We start from the raw sequence: 17050 nt of genomic DNA on the forward strand, positions 1-17050 counted from the left end.
AGACTAGTGCAGGGCCATGACAGGAACGTGAGGGGAGGGGTATGTAGAAACTGTAGACTAGTGCAGGGCCATGACAGGAACGTGAGCGGAGGGGTATGTAGAAACTGTAGACTAGTGCAGGGCCATGACAGGAACGTGAGGAGAGGGGTATGTAGAAACTGTAGACTAGTGCAGGGCCATGACAGGAACGTGAGCGGAGGGGTATGTAGAAACTGTAGACTAGTGCAGGGCCATGACAGGAACGTGAGGGGAGGGGTATGTAGAAACTGTAGACTAGTGCAGGGCCATGACAGGAACGTGAGCGGAGGGGTATGTAGAAACTGTAGACTAGTGCAGGGCCATGACAGGAAAGTGAGGAGAGGGGTATGTAGAAACTGTAGACTAGTGCAGGGCCATGACAGGAACGTGAGGAGAGGGGTATGTAGAAACTGTAGACTAGTGCAGGGCCATGACAGGAACGTGAGGGGAGGGGTATGTAGAAACTGTAGACTAGTGCAGGGCCATGACAGGAACGTGAGGGGAGGGGTATGTAGAAACTGTAGACTAGTGCAGGGCCATGACAGGAACGTGAGGGGAGGGGTATGTAGAAACTGTAGACTAGTGCAGGGCCATGACAGGAACGTGAGGGGAGGGGTATGTAGAAACTGTAGACTAGTGCAGGGCCATGACAGGAACGTGAGCGGAGGGGTATGTAGAAACTGTAGACTAGTGCAGGGCCATGACAGGAAAGTGAGGAGAGGGGTATGTAGAAACTGTAGACTAGTGCAGGGCCATGACAGGAACGTGAGGGGAGGGGTATGTAGAAACTGTAGACTAGTGCAGGGCCATGACAGGAACGTGAGCGGAGGGGTATGTAGAAACTGTAGACTAGTGCAGGGCCATGACAGGAAAGTGAGGAGAGGGGTATGTAGAAACTGTAGACTAGTGCAGGGCCATGACAGGAACGTGAGGAGAGGGGTATGTAGAAACTGTAGACTAGTGCAGGGCCATGACAGGAACGTGAGGGGAGGGGTATGTAGAAACTGTAGACTAGTGCAGGGCCATGACAGGAACGTGAGGGGAGGGGTATGTAGAAACTGTAGACTAGTGCAGGGCCATGACAGGAACGTGAGGGGAGGGGTATGTAGAAACTGTAGACTAGTGCAGGGCCATGACAGGAACGTGAGCGGAGGGGTATGTAGAAACTGTAGACTAGTGCAGGGCCATGACAGGAACGTGAGGAGAGGGGTATGTAGAAACTGTAGACTAGTGCAGGGCCATGACAGGAACGTGAGCGGAGGGGTATGTAGAAACTGTAGACTAGTGCAGGGCCATGACAGGAACGTGAGGGGAGGGGTATGTAGAAACTGTAGACTAGTGCAGGGCCATGACAGGAACGTGAGCGGAGGGGTATGTAGAAACTGTAGACTAGTGCAGGGCCATGACAGGAAAGTGAGGAGAGGGGTATGTAGAAACTGTAGACTAGTGCAGGGCCATGACAGGAACGTGAGGAGAGGGGTATGTAGAAACTGTAGACTAGTGCAGGGCCATGACAGGAACGTGAGGGGAGGGGTATGTAGAAACTGTAGACTAGTGCAGGGCCATGACAGGAACGTGAGGAGAGGGGTATGTAGAAACTGTAGACTAGTGCAGGGCCATGACAGGAACGTGAGGGGAGGGGTATGTAGAAACTGTAGACTAGTGCAGGGCCATGACAGGAACGTGAGGGGAGGGGTATGTAGAAACTGTAGACTAGTGCAGGGCCATGACAGGAACGTGAGCGGAGGGGTATGTAGAAACTGTAGACTAGTGCAGGGCCATGACAGGAAAGTGAGGAGAGGGGTATGTAGAAACTGTAGACTAGTGCAGGGCCATGACAGGAACGTGAGGGGAGGGGTATGTAGAAACTGTAGACTAGTGCAGGGCCATGACAGGAACGTGAGCGGAGGGGTATGTAGAAACTGTAGACTAGTGCAGGGCCATGACAGGAACGTGAGGAGAGGGGTATGTAGAAACTGTAGACTAGTGCAGGGCCATGACAGGAACGTGAGGGGAGGGGTATGTAGAAACTGTAGACTAGTGCAGGGCCATGACAGGAACGTGAGGGGAGGGGTATGTAGAAACTGTAGACTAGTGCAGGGCCATGACAGGAACGTGAGCGGAGGGGTATGTAGAAACTGTAGACTAGTGCAGGGCCATGACAGGAACGTGAGGAGAGGGGTATGTAGAAACTGTAGACTAGTGCAGGGCCATGACAGGAACGTGAGGGGAGGGGTATGTAGAAACTGTAGACTAGTGCAGGGCCATGACAGGAACGTGAGGGGAGGGGTATGTAGAAACTGTAGACTAGTGCAGGGCCATGACAGGAACGTGAGGGGAGGGGTATGTAGAAACTGTAGACTAGTGCAGGGCCATGACAGGAACGTGAGGGGAGGGGTATGTAGAAACTGTAGACTAGTGCAGGGCCATGACAGGAACGTGAGCGGAGGGGTATGTAGAAACTGTAGACTAGTGCAGGGCCATGACAGGAACGTGAGGAGAGGGGTATGTAGAAACTGTAGACTAGTGCAGGGCCATGACAGGAACGTGAGGGGAGGGGTATGTAGAAACTGTAGACTAGTGCAGGGCCATGACAGGAACGTGAGGGGAGGGGTATGTAGAAACTGTAGACTAGTGCAGGGCCATGACAGGAACGTGAGCGGAGGGGTATGTAGAAACTGTAGACTAGTGCAGGGCCATGACAGGAAAGTGAGGAGAGGGGTATGTAGAAACTGTAGACTAGTGCAGGGCCATGACAGGAACGTGAGGGGAGGGGTATGTAGAAACTGTAGACTAGTGCAGGGCCATGACAGGAACGTGAGCGGAGGGGTATGTAGAAACTGTAGACTAGTGCAGGGCCATGACAGGAACGTGAGGAGAGGGGTATGTAGAAACTGTAGACTAGTGCAGGGCCATGACAGGAACGTGAGGGGAGGGGTATGTAGAAACTGTAGACTAGTGCAGGGCCATGACAGGAACGTGAGGGGAGGGGTATGTAGAAACTGTAGACTAGTGCAGGGCCATGACAGGAACGTGAGCGGAGGGGTATGTAGAAACTGTAGACTAGTGCAGGGCCATGACAGGAACGTGAGGAGAGGGGTATGTAGAAACTGTAGACTAGTGCAGGGCCATGACAGGAACGTGAGCGGAGGGGTATGTAGAAACTGTAGACTAGTGCAGGGCCATGACAGGAACGTGAGGAGAGGGGTATGTAGAAACTGTAGACTAGTGCAGGGGCATGACAGGAACGTGAGGGGAGGGGTATGTAGAAACTGTAGACTAGTGCAGGGCCATGACAGGAACGTGAGGGGAGGGGTATGTAGAAACTGTAGACTAGTGCAGGGCCATGACAGGAACGTGAGCGGAGGGGTATGTAGAAACTGTAGACTAGTGCAGGGCCATGACAGGAACGTGAGGAGAGGGGTATGTAGAAACTGTAGACTAGTGCAGGGCCATGACAGGAACGTGAGGGGAGGGGCATGTAAAAAAGCATGAATACTATTACAGTGCCATGATGGTACAAAGAGGATGGCCGGCCGGGGTGGCCGAGCGGTTCTAGGCGCTACAGTCTGGAACCGCGCGACCGCTACGGTCGCAGGTTCGAATATTGCCTCGGCCATGGATGTGTGTGATGTCCTTAGGTTAGTTAGGTTTGAGTAGTTCTCAGTTCTAGGGGACTGATGATCTTAGAAGTTAAGTCCTATAGTGCTCAGAGCCATTTGAACCATTTATTTTACAAAGAGGATGTACGGATCCCAGAATAAACAAAAGAGGTACTGAATAAGAACAGCCAGAGAAAATACTATACCTAAACGACTGAGTGATACATAAGTAGAAGAAAAAAGAAAGAAAGTGTCATACAGCACAAAACCAACCATAAAATGGAAATATATCCTAAAAACTGTAAAAGCTTCTTAATGGTAAAAGAATGAACCAAGAGGATTACAAGCAAAGGTAATTTTTCAAGAAAAGTGACTGCAAATGCCACATGTCTCTGAGGCATAACACCAGCAGTATGGTAAATATGACACCATAGCAACCTTCTGTATGGTGCACGGAGGGATAAAAATCATGCAACCACGAAATACACTGTATAACACGGACAGCCTACCACACAACGTCGTCACCAACAACAACTACCCTACCCATTACCTGCAGTAAGATTAAACCCTGTAGACGAAACAAGCTGAGGAATGAGATATGTAATGACACCTGTGGTTGTAAGGCAGGGATCGACAGGAGCCTTGACGATGGGTGAACCTGGCCTCTCCTTCCGATGCTGTCCAACATCGGGCTGGTGCCACATCTAAATGCCCTACAAATCTGAACGCTGCTCGAATTGACCAGCCAGTCAAATGAAGACTCACAATGAAGACTGTTTGAAACTTTGTAGGATGCTAATAACGCTGTCTCAAAAGAGTAGATGGCGTCTACCGATCCTTCACAGTGATCACTCAACGTCTGATGCTAAGTCCAATAAACATGGATCCGGAAATGCATACTTTCTGCGATAAACACGTGTCTACAGGAGGTGTTCAACATGGCGTCCATTCATGACAGTGCACCTCTCCTGGCCGAGCGGTTATAGGCGCTTCAGTCCGGAACCGAGCGACTGCAACGGTCGCAGGTTCGAATCCTGCCTCGGGCATGGATATGTGTGATGTCCTTAGGTTAGTTAGGTTTATGTAGTTCTAGGGGACTGATGACTTCAGATGTTAAGTCCCATAGTGCTCAGAGCCATTTGAACCATTTGAATGCACCTCTCCGCCCTCCGGCGCAAGGAATGACGAGCCCTTTGAACTATGCATGGTTGTTGTAGCAGCCACTGGTATGCATTGAAGAGAGACCCAGTAGTGTCCGCAGATCTTTGATTGCCGTGGTGTAGACCATTTCCTTCAAGTGTCCCCACAACCAAAAGTCTGTGGGATTGAGGTCTGAGGAACGAGCAGGCCAAGGTGTGCCCTCCTCCCTCTCTCCTCCTCCTCCTCCTCCTCCTCCTCCTCCTCCTCCTCCCCCCCCCCCCCCCCCACACACACAGCCACTCCAGCGGTCCTGAAATGTCTGCATCAAGTGTTTGTGAACATTGTCACGAAAGTGTGCTGGTGCGCCATCATGCGTGAACCACACTAGTATTCGTTGCTGCATTGCCACAGCCTCCAGCAAGGTAGGCAATACATTAATGAGAAACTGCAGATAATGCGTCCCAGTTAACCTTTGTGGTAGAACGTATGGCCCTATCAATCTATGAGCAATGTTGATGCCCTCTTTCCCGAATTGCTTGGGGATTTATATTTCTCCATGCATGCTGGTTATGGAAATTCACAACGTTATCTCTTGCGGATCCTGCCTCACTTTAAATAAAACCTCCAGTGTGGACAGTGGATGTGCCGCATACTTCTGCAGCAGCCATTGACAGAACCACCGTCTGCCATGATCATCCCGTGGCTTTACGGCCTGAGGGCGCTGTACAAGATATGGATACAGCAAGTGTTCATGAAGGAAGAGTGGGACACGCCTTCTGAAGTTGCTAATCGTCGCACACTGGTCCAGGGGTTTCTTCCACCGGACGTAGCACAAGCTCCTCCATGTCAGCAATGCGGACTGTGTGGGGCCTCCCGCTGCCAGTCTCCCGAGGTGCGTCGGGAACCTGTGTCCCTCAGGCGCTGGAAAAGTCTTCCGAATAGCTTATCAGACAGCACTCTGTGTTGTGGATATTTTTCAGTGTAGATGGCTCGGGGCTTGCTTTGATAAACCAAAGATGAATATCACATCCGCTATTTCACTTGTCGAGTAGTAGCCTCCCATTGCTAACAACTGTTGGAAGAGAGAAATTGTAAATGCACTACACCATTTGTACGTACAAACAGCGCAATAACAGAAACGGCATAAGTGAACCCTCGTTTGGAAGAAGGTAAAAAGTGAGTTGCACGCAAGTAGTTTCATATATGACTGTAGACATGGCGACACGATTATACACATCAGTTTCGTCGTTTTGCGGCTTCCTGAGTCGTGTCTGAAATGAAAGTTGTGGCAGCTGCACGTCGTACGAGCTGTGGTGGAGTCAAAGCTTGAATCGTGGAATCACTGCATAAGAAAAAAATTCGAAACGTATTTCGATTCGTACTGGGTGAAGAAAAGACGTCAGATCGGTTGCTCAGCATCCTTGCTGAAATAATTTATAACGGAAGATCCAAGTAGTTCTTTTAATTATCTTGGAATGTCACCAGAACTGTTCACGCTTCTTGTAAACAGAGTCAATTATGCGATAAGGAATAAAGGTACTGTAGTGCATGAAGCACTGTCGCCAGAACTGAAATTACACATCGTATTGCGTGCATTAGAATCGAGAACACTCGGCGTGCTATAAGGTACGGTTTTAGTTGGTGATGACGCTATTTCATTAATACCAATAATTATTAACATTAACAGTAATAATTATTAACCTTAGCAACAACAATTATTCGAAGCAGCCCGCATTAAGAAGAGAACGGTTTGCAAACTACTCTCTTGAAGATAGATCTTCACAGTGGTAATATTTCAAAATTCTATGCAGTCATGGACTGTGCGGCTGTTCCCGGCGGAGGTTCGAGTCCTCCCTCGGGCATGGGTGTGTGTGTGTTTGTCCTTAGGATAATTTAGGTTAAGTAGTATGTAAGCTTAGGGACTGATGACCTTAGCAGTTAAGTGCCATAAGTTTTAACACACATTTCAACATTTTTTCAAAATTCTAACATACATGAATGGGGAGCACTTCTGCGACGTTTTAAATAGATGATTATTGAATAAAGAATGCAGGTTGTTGAATTTGTATAGCCTTCCCTCCTGTCAACAATCTTCCTATATGGTTGCCCAACTCAAACGATGGGATTATAGTCTTGTAGACGAGAGCATTGGCACAGCTAGAATTATACGTGCTTGTAATTTTCTTAATTCAGTTGTATATGCGCTCCTAACTCAGTAAATTTGCCCTGCAGCTCAGATATTGTCAAACCATCTATATTACGATCGCACATGACGATCTCAGCGGCGGCAATATGTTGCTTATTTTTGTAATCAGCATCACTGAAATCCCACAAACACCTACGCAAAGTATAGACATCCAAAAAGCGAACATTATTCTTCGTTCCCCACTTCATATTTCAGTTTGTCTGCTGCGTGGGATCAGCCGAGCGGTCTAGGGCGCTGCAGTCATGGACTGTGCGGCTGGTCCCGGCGGAGGTTCGAGTCCTCCCTCGGGCATGGGTGTGTGTGTGTGTTTGTCCTTAGGATAATTTAGGTTAAGTAGTGTGTAAGCTTAGGGAGTGATGACCTTAGCAGTTCAGTCCCATAAGATTTCACACACATTTCAACATTTCTTTTCAGTTTGTCTACGCTCTACAAATACACATTACCTCAAAACTCATGTAACTAGTGTCGCCAAAGTTGGAACACGCCGAAAGTGTTTAGTTTCACCAACGAGTTGAGCAAACACGCGGCACGCATGCGTAGTGGCCGGTAGCGCAGTTGCCTGCAAGCTAGTGTCGTCGTGTAAACTAGGCTTTATTGATTTTACTTCAGTATCAGACATGCGGCTGTTTCTACGATTTTGGTTGTTTCTTGTGGGTGATTGCTTTCCATTCCATAGCCTTCTTTCATAAGGAATCTTACTTTCGATTTTCCCTTTCGTACCCAGGGTTGACAGTAGTGTAGAATAAGGCACACAAACACGACGAAAACTAGAAGAGGACTCGAGCCACACAGCTGACTGCAGACCACCTAGTGGTAGACAGAGTACTGTGATTAAGACGCCATAACACATCGCCGACACATCTGACGAAGCGCCTATGCAAGGAGTGTGCTAATATCCGCAACCAAGCGTCGCGCAGCACTTCCTACAAACAAGTGTTTATCTGGGAAAGCATGCATTTCCGGACCCCTGTTTACTGGACTTATTTTTCTTACTTGGATGAGTACTAGCACCTCTCAAAATAATCGACACTTTTTTTGACATCCTGTATATTAATCTACGAGGACTAGTAAGAACAGTAAACATAAAGAACAGTAGCCACTCTGGTCGTCGTTATACCTTCCGCAGAGAATTCCTACTCTAAATCATTATACACACCCGCCGATGCTGCGTATGTGTATCTGGCCATGTGTTCCGCGTGCTTCACGTTTTCTGTAAGGCAGCGTAGTTTTCGAGCAGAAAACGAGGAGGTACTTACGAATGACTCCGTAACTTTTACGGCTGAACTGCCCTTACTTTTCTAGCGCGCCTCATGGAAGAGAACGCTTGTGCTGTGAGACGACAGAAATGGCGGCCTGCACGTGGTGGTGCATTATGAGCAGGCGGCCGCACCGTATCGGCTCTCATTAACGCGCCGGCCAGTGGTCCCGAACACAATAGCGCGCTGAACAACGGCCTGCTAATCCCTCAGGGGCGGCGTTGTTGACAACAAACAACGCAATTATCAGCCAGTGCTTCCGCCGTCCCCGCTGCCCGGTTGACGTCGGTTAAGTCACTCGGCCGGCGCTTTGTGTGTGTGTGTGTGTGTGTGTGTGTGTGTGTGTGTGTGTGCGTGTTCATGTGCAACGAGCAGAGTGTTACACTGCGAGTGAGCAGCTGATTATTTTGTCTCCCGTTGTTTTCCCCGCTTGACTACGTTGCGATCCACCTTGTGTTTATTAGTCGCAGTCTTTTTGCCGATATTAAGTATCTCCGATACTGCAATAGGATGACAGAAAAAATCTATGGCTTTAGTGGAAATACTGGGGAAATTTATGCCGCAAATACAGGGTGACATTCATTGAATTACATGAAAAAGAAACGTAAATTAGTTACAAACTACGGCGTGCACAAACTTTATTCATGATGTAAACGTCACTACAGATATTCGGATTTAAGTTATGACATGTTTGATGTGCCTGCCATCATTGACGATGATGTGCCGCAGACGAATAGCGAAATTCTGCATGAAGTGTCGGAACATCGATGCTGTTGATGACCTCCTGAATGTCTGTTTTCAGCTCAGCAATGGTTTGGGGCGTTATTGCTGTACAGCTTGTCTTTAATATAGCCCCACAAAAAGGAATCGCATGTGTTCAGATCCGGAGAATATGGCGGCCAATCGAGGCCCATGCCAGTGGCCTCTGGGTACCCCTGAGCCAGAATCCGGTCTCCCCAAAGTGCTGCTCCGGGACATCAAACACTCTCCTGCTTCGATAGGGTCGAGCTCCGTCTTTCATGAACCACATCTTGTGGAAATCAGGGTCACTTTAGATAACGGGGATGAAGTCATCTTCCAAAACCTTCACGTACCGTTCGGTAGTCACCGTGCCATCAAGGAATATTGCACCGACTGCTGGGTGACTGCACACTGCACACCACACAGTCACCCGCTGATGGTGAAGTGACTTCTTGATCGCGTAATGCGGACTCTCAGTGCCCCACATGTGCCAATTTTACTTACTGGCGAACCCGCCCAAATGAAAGTGGGCTTCGTCGCTAAACCAAACCACGTACGTGAATACTAATTCTCATCATGCCAAGCCGCCAATCGTGCAGTTTGGAAGTCCTAAACCAAACCTTTCACGAGTTATGACGATTTTATTTCATATAGTTCAAGAATTGTCACCCTGTAAGTCACAATACAATTACGAGTTTTTTTTTTCCTCGTGCACATTTCAGCATTTCAACCCTTTTATTATGGTTTCGTCTTCAGTCTGTACAAACAAAATCTTCGTAGGTCCACTTTGCTATCCGTCCGTCCTTTTTCTTTAAATCCATCTGTCTGTTTGTCTGTTCATCTGCTAGAACCCTTTTTCTCTGGAACAGGTTGGCGTATCGAGTAAATTTATGCCACATATTAACGTCTGAGGTCTAGGCACACCTATCAAGTCACAAATTAAGGTGTATGGTTCCTCGACGAAGTAAAAATTTTAAACTTCGAAGTCAATTCCTTCAAAAGATACGGCCATTTATGACACATATTTGTAGACTTGAAAACTCACTCATTAAAAGCCTTAAGATACTTACCGTAACCTAGAATAATGAAAAGACGCAAGAAGCATGGTTTTACGGTGCAAGTGAAAGAAACATCGGAATATTCTCAATTCGTAATTATATAACAGGAAAAAGATATTCCTTGTCTGTCTGTCCAGCTTAAGGGTCTGCTACATCAAAATTTGTTGACGTGGATGGTCCTTCGCAGATTCTCCTTTAAATTAAAAATTTCTCCCTAAACTGATGGGAATTGTACAACAGATTCAGCCGGCCAGGGTGGTCGAGCGGTTCTAGGCGCTACAGTCCGGAACCGCGCGACCGCTACGGTCGCAGGTTCGAGTACCGCCTCGGGCATGGATGTGTGTGATGTCCTTAGGTTGGTTAGGTTTAAGTAGTTCTAGGTTCCAGGGGACTGATGACCTCAGATGTTAAGTCCCATAGTGCTCAGAGCCATCTGAACAATTTTTTTTTTTTTTTTTTGTACAACAGATTCCTCGATTCATCGGTATAGACATAATTGTTGAGAAAGTGCACTATCTCTTAAGAGTTTTATGCACACATCTTCTCTACGCATGTGTTTGTAATTAGGAGGACAATACATAGTAAATGACTTACTGCGAGAGACAGTTACTTATATTCGATGTCAGAAGTACTCTAAAGACGTCTGCTTTTAATCTTACCACTGCTTCTGTACTGTGGGAGGCGTACATACACTATGTGATGAAAAGTAGGCGGACACCTGGCTGAAAATTACTTACAACTTCGTGGCGCCCTCCATCGTTAGTGCTGGAATTCAGTATGGTGTTGATCCACCCTAAGCCTTGATGACAGATTCCACTCTCGCAGGCATACGTTCAGTCAGTTGCTGAAAGGGTTCTTGGGGAATGGCAGCCCATTCTTCACGCAGTGCTGCGCTGAGGAGAGGTATCGATGTCGGTCGGTGAGGCGTGGCACGAATACGGCGTTCCAAAACATCTTAAAAGTCGTCTGTAGGGTTCAGGTCAGGACTCTGCTCACGCCAGTCCATTACAGGGATGTTATTGTCGTGTAACCACTCTGCCACAGGTCGTGCATTATGAACAGGTGCCTGATCGTGTTGAGAGTTGCAATCACCATCCCGCTTAAAACATCAATGTAGTCCTGTTCTGTGATAGTGCCACGCAAAAAAAAAAAAAAAAAAAAAAAAAACCAGAGGTGCAAGCGCCCTACATGAGAAACATGAGCTCACCATACCGCCACCGCCTCCGAATTCACTGTTGGCACTAACACGCTGCCAGATGAGGTTGACTGGACATTCGCCATACCCACACCCTGCCATCGGATTGCCACATTGTGTACCGTGATTCGTCACTTCACGCAACGTTTTCCCACAGTTAAATAGTCCAATGTTTACGCTCCTTACACCAAGCGAGGCGTCGTTTGGCATTTATCGGCGGGATATGTGGCTTATGAGCAGCCGCTCGACAGTGAAATCCAAGTTTTCTCACCTCCTGACTAACTGTCATAGTACTTGCAGTGGATCCTGATGCAGTTTGGAAAACATGTGTGATGGTCTCGATAGATGTCCTCCAATTACACAATACGACCCTCTTCAACTGTCGGTGGTCTCTGTCAGTCAACAGACGAGGTCGGCCTGTACGCTTTTGTGCTGTACTTGTCCCTTCACGTTTCCACTTCACTATCACATCGGAAACAGTGGACCTAGGAATGTTTAGGAGTGTGTAAATCTCGCTTACAGAGGTATGAAGCAAGTGACACCCAAACAGCTGACCACATTCGAAGACCGTGAGTTCAGCGGAGCGCCCCATTTTGCTCTCTCACGATGTCTAATGACTACTGAGGTAGCTAATATGTAGTACCTGTCAGTAGGTGGCAGCACAATGCACCTAATATGAAAAACGTATGTTTTTAGGGTGTCCGGATACTTTTAATCACATAATGTATGTAGGCAGGTTCAGCCTTCACACTGAATCAAATGATAATGGTTTAAGGCTTATCAACTTCGACACTGTTAGAAACATGAAAATAGCAAGTACATCATTCCCCATAAAGACATACATAAAGCAACATGGATCTCAGCGGATGGATTAAATGGGAACCAAACAGACCATGTTGTGACAGAGAAAAACAAAAAAAGGCTCTAACAGATGTCAGGCCATTGAGATGGGCTAACATAGGATCAGACCATTGTCTTGTGCTAACAAAGATGAAGCAACCATTACCAAAACCACCAAGTAAGAAGAACAGTGGCAAAAGAACCGAGAAAGCAGATGTGAGTAGACTAAAAGAGGAGGAGGTGAATAAACTGTTTTTTCTGACAATGATAGGTAATTAAAACAAAATAAGACAAGACAGCTTGCCGGGCAATGATTTCTTACAGGTCACATACTTCAGCCCTTCTGATTCTTGCAGTGCGCAGACAGAACAGAGACGAATTATCCGTTGCACAGATAAGAACAACTGTAGGGGCAAAATGAATTTTTTCAGATGAAATGAAGAACAGGATTCATTTACAAAACATCATAAAAATTCAAATGATGTGTTATACTAAGAGGCCACATTTTTGTTACGCAACAGCAGCTGTTTGTGATTGTTTCATGCCAAACTCATTATGAGCATTATTGATAACCGTTCCTCATATTCAGCGTCCTTTACAGATAGCCATACACAGTTTACATTACTTGATATCACACACACCGAAAGTAATTTCCATAGTTTACGTTCGTGTTCAAAAGTAGGGTATCGAAAGCGATTCTACACTGAAGCGCCGAAGAAACTGGTATAGGGACGCGTATTCAAATACAGAGATACGCAAACAGGAAGAATTCGGTGCTGCGATCGGCAATACCTGTATAAGGCAACAAATGTTTGGTGCAGTTGTTAGATCGGTTACTGCTGCTACAATGGCAGGTTATCAAGGTTTAAGCGAGTTTGAACGCTGTGTTATAATTGGCGCACGAGCGATGGGACACAGCATCTCCGAGGTAGCGACGAAGTGGAGATTTTCCAGTACGATAATTTTATGAGTGTACCGTGAATATCAGGAATCCTGCAAAACATCAAATCTCCGAGATCTGTGTGGCCGGAAAAAGATCTTATAAGAACTGGACCAACGACGACCGAAGAGACATGACAGAAGTGCAACCCTTCCGCAGATTGCTGCAGATTCCAATACTAGGACCATCAACAAGTGTCAGCGTGCGAACCATTCAACGAAACATCATCGACATGGGTTTTCGGAACCGAAGTCCCACTCGTGTAACCTTAATGACTGCACGACACAAAGCTTTACGCTGCGCCTGGGCCCGTCAACACCGACATTGGACTGTTGATGACTGGAAACATGTTGCCTGGTCGGACGAGACTCGATCAAAATTGTATCGAGTGGATGGGCGTGTATGAAACAACCTCAAGAATCCATGGACCCTGCATGTCAGCATGGGACTGTTCAAGCTGGTGGAACCTTTGTAATGTTGTGGGGGCGTGTGCAGCTGGAATGATATGGGACCCGTGATACGTCTAGATAGGACTCTGACAGGTGACAAGTTCGTAAGCATCCTGTCTGATCGCTTGCATCCTTTGCGTGTGTGTAAATTTTATGGTACTTACCTGCTATCCTATGGACAAATACACACACCCATGCCCGAGGGAGGACTCGAACCTCCGCCGGGACCAGCCCCACAGTTCATGACTGGAGCGCCCCAGACCGCTCGGCTAATCCCGCGCGGCGCTTGCATCCTTTCATGTCCTTTGTACTTTCCGAGGGACTTGGAGAATTCCAGCATGACAATGCGACACCCCATACGCCCAGAATTGCTACAGAGTGTCTCCAGCAACACGCTTCTGAGTTTAAACACTTCCGCTGGCCACCAAATTCCCCAGACATGAACATTATTGAACATATCTGGGGTGCCTTGCAACGTGCTGTTCAGAAGAGATCTCCACCCCCTCGTACGTTTACGGCTTTATGGACAGCCCTGCAGGATTCATGGTGTCAGTTCCCTCCAGCACTGCTTCAGACATTAGTCGAGTTCATGCCACGCCGTGCTGCAGCACTTCTGCGTACTCGCTGGCGTCCTACACGATATCGGGCAGGCGTATCAGTTTCTGTGGCTCTTTAGTGTATATCAGACATCGTAATCGGGATGTAAAAGTACTTCCTCTTACATTATGATACAAGGGAGAAGTTTCGTCACACACAATTTCCAGTTACGTTTGAGGTTACAAACTTCAAGTGTCTGGAACAGATGCGAGATAAATGCGTAAGTAAATTAATGGCCGATTATTCTGTAACACTTTTACCTTTAGACTCCCTTTCGGCTTTCATTTAATTCGCTGTACCATTCACTTAACCTACCGGTACTGTCCACTTAAACTACTTGCCTTCTGTTTACAGCGCAGTACGTCCACTGAGTAAATTGCTGTCCATTCTCCAGTAATTTATGACTGCAGTATGTAGAGTATCAATTAAGCGATACGGGTCAGTGACTAAGTCGCCGTAATTTAATAATGCTGGACATAAAAGAGAGTGCCGAAGCCATGACATACTCTTTGCTGCGATACTTGTATTCGACCTTCACATGGCCTGCCGTAGTAGCTGTAATGTAGTTTTAATTTTTTATTATGTCTTCAATGCTTAATTTTTTAAGACCTTGTTTCATTAAGAGCTGTAAAAATTGACATTTACTGCACCATAATTTTCTGGTTGCCCCACATAGGAAAAGCTCTTCCACAAAATGTGTTATCGTGTCAGTGACTTTTGATTCTGAATCAGCAACGGAGGAAAAGACGATCTACGATTGGAGGGTGGTTTCCGTTTTTTTGCAATCAATAGCAGCGAGTTTCGGAATTTTGATTCCATCGTCAGCTGCTGCCGAGACTGTACAGGTCCGTTTGGTGGTTCTCCTAGTTCGCTTTTTACCGACACAACCTATCAGCTATTTTGTACAGAAAAAGAAACGACCGCGACGAAACTAGTTACGATTCAAAGAGAAAATTAATACGCAGCTTAACCACCACTCGTAACTGTTGATGTTGTCAGAACATTATGGCGACTGGGTAGTTCTACAGACATATTTCACGTTATTTAACCTGACTGAACGATTTCTCGCTTAAAGTAAATGATCACAACAGTTACAATTGTAAGGTGAAAGTGGACAGAAGGAATGAAAACCACTTTGTCTTCGGCGGGTGGAGGAAACGATTCTTAAGTCAGATGCTACCTCTTCATACATCGTATTTCAGAGGCCACTGTACAGTGCGTTGCAGAGGGTACGTCCCACCAATATTCACCATTTTCTTCCTATTCTATTCCCGTAACAAGCAGGGATGGTGGTTATCGCTGAATCAACCTGTTTTCGGTTATATCGTTTTTCTTTTTTGTCACATCAGTTTAACCTGACTCTTAACATGCTCAAAATAACCGGTTTCTCTAATAACCGATTTCTGGTTCTTTGTTCCTATTATTTCCCGTAATAAAAGTAGAAAACGAACAAATCTTGAAAATCTTTGACCCTATTAGTTTGAAGGGCAACGGCCTTGACGCAGTAGATACACCGGTTCCCGTCAGATCACCGAAGTTAAGCGCTGTTGGGCGACGCCGGCACTTGGATGGGTGACCATCTGGGCCGCCACGAGCTGTTGCCATTTTTCGGGGTGCACTCAGCCTCGTGATGCCAACTGAGGAGCTACTCGACCGGATAACAGCTTCTGGTCCAAGGAAAACCATCATAACGACCGGGAGAGTGGTGTGCTGTCCACACGCCCCTCCTATCCGCATCCTCAACCGAGGATGACACGGCGGTCGGATGGTATCGATGGGCCACTTGTGGCCTGAAGACGGAGTACTTTATTAGTTTGAAGATACATAGAATCAAAATATTAAATTAAATAGGCAAATAAAAGAAAACTTAGTCCGTCTACCTTTCGTTGCATATCTCGAAAAGTGATAAGTGGCTGAATATTACCAAAAATCACCAGTACTATCCCGCTGATTCCAATATTTTTTGAAATTCTGCTCAAAAATTACACTCTAATCGGGTACCACGTCGCTATTTGCGAATAGTGAGTGCTAAAGCGTGAGAACTGAAGTTGAAGGACTCTGTTTCTCGTGTAAATTTGTCCGTTTTCAAAAGCTAAAAGAAGATAAAGGCATATCAATTTGACATGGGCAGCACATCACCCACTTTCTACAATGAAGAGCCAAAGAAACTGGCACACCTGCCTAATGTCGTGTACGGCCCCCGAGAGCACGCAGAAGTGCCGCAACACGACATGGCATGGACTCGACTTATGTCTGAAGTAGTGCTGGAGGGAACTGAAAGCATGAATCCTGCAGCGCTGTCCATAAATCCGTAAGAGTACGAGGGGGTGGAGATCGCTTCTAAACAGCACGTTGCAAGGCGTTCCAGATATCCTCAATAATGTTCATGTGTGGGGAGTCTGGTGGCCAGCAGAAGTGTTTAAACTCAGAAGGGTGTTCCTGGAGCCAAGCTCCAGCAGTTTTTGTCATATGGGGTGTCGCATAGTCCTGTTCGAATTGCCCAAGTCTGTCGGAATCCACAATAGGCACGAATGGATGCAGGTGATGGGACAGGATGCTTACATAGTGTCACCTGTCAGATTCGTATCTAGACGTATCAGGGGTCCCATATCACTACAGTTGTACACGTTCCCTACCACTGCAGAGCCTCCACCAGTCTGAACAGTCCTTTGTTGACACGCAGGGTCCATGGATTATTGAGGATGTCTCCATACCCGTACACGTCCATCCGCTCGATACAATCTGAAACGAGATTGAAATTTTGGGACAGTCCTATTCAGAAAGAGTAAGAGAACATATTACTTCGCCCCACGTACATCTTGCATATTGACCACGAGGAGAAAATTCGAGAAATTAGAGCCAACGCAGAGGCTTACCGACAATCACTCTTCCCATGCATTATTAGCGAGTAGAACAGGGTTGGAGGGATCAGATAGTTGTACAGAAAGTAGCCTCCGCCACATGCCATTAGGTGGGTTGCAGAGTATGATGTAAATGTAGATGTGAGA

General features: G+C 46.8%; 1 pseudogene; it reads left to right on the forward strand.

Annotated features, from left to right (window-relative positions):
• Positions 1-15528: 15528 nt before the first annotated feature.
• LOC124551620 lies at positions 15529-15646 on the forward strand (annotated as a pseudogene).
• The last annotated feature ends 1404 nt before the right edge of the window (positions 15647-17050 follow it).

This window comes from Schistocerca americana, chromosome 9 (genome assembly GCF_021461395.2).
Source record: "Schistocerca americana isolate TAMUIC-IGC-003095 chromosome 9, iqSchAmer2.1, whole genome shotgun sequence".
In the NCBI taxonomy this organism is placed as follows: Eukaryota; Metazoa; Arthropoda; class Insecta; order Orthoptera; family Acrididae; genus Schistocerca; species Schistocerca americana.